The sequence below is a fragment of the Myotis davidii genome, unplaced genomic scaffold (genome assembly GCF_000327345.1).
Source record: "Myotis davidii unplaced genomic scaffold, ASM32734v1 scaffold634, whole genome shotgun sequence".
NCBI classification, from domain to species: Eukaryota; Metazoa; Chordata; class Mammalia; order Chiroptera; family Vespertilionidae; genus Myotis; species Myotis davidii.
This window is the reverse complement of record NW_006285609.1, coordinates 7,368-8,326: the sequence shown is the minus strand read 5'-3', so window position 1 is coordinate 8,326 and position 959 is coordinate 7,368.

Here is a 959-nt window from a genome sequence, read left to right as displayed (position 1 = left end):
AAAATGTAACCAATGGACACGGACACCGGGGGGTGGGGGGTGATGTGGGGACAGGGACACATATGTAATATCTTAATCAATAAAAAATATATTTTAAAAAAATCATAGTATGGGTCTTTAATATCCCACTTACATCATTGGATAAATCTTATAGCCAAAAAATATCAACAAGGAAACAGCAATCCAAAATGAGACTCTGGAACTAATTGACATCTTCAGAATAATCCACCCCAAACACTATGGAATATACATTCTTCTCATGGGAAATTTTCAAAGACAGACCACATCTTAGGACACAAGCTAAGTATAAATTCAAGAATATTGAAATAATATAAAGCATCTTCCCAGACCAAAATAGCATGAAATTCAAAATCAGCTATAATAAAATACTCAAAAACAATCAATTACATGGAGGCTAAATATCATGCTATTAAACAACGAATGGGTTAGGAAAGAGATTAGAGAAGAAATTAAAAACATCCTGGAAACAAATGAAAATGAATACCCAACAACCCAAACCTATAGGACACAGTGAAAGCAGTCCTGAGAGGGAAATTCACAGCACTATAGGCCTACCTCAAAAAACTAGAAAAACTGGTAATAAGTTATCTAACACTACAACTTAAATAATTATAAAGAAAACAAGAAAAGGCCAAAACAAGTAGAAGGAAGGAAATAATAAAGATCAGAATGGAAACAAATGACATAGAAACAAACAAACAACAACAAAAAACAATAAAAAGGTAAATAGATCCAAGAGCTGGTTCATCGAAAGGATAAATAAGATTGATAGATGTCTCCGAAACCGGTTTGGCTCAGTGGATAGAGCGTCGGCCTGCGGACTGAAAGGTCCCAGGTTCGATTCCAGTCAAGGGCATGTACCTGGGTTGCGGGCACATCCCCAGTAGGAGATGTGCAGGAGGCAGCTGATCAATGTTTCTCTCTCATCGATGTTTCTA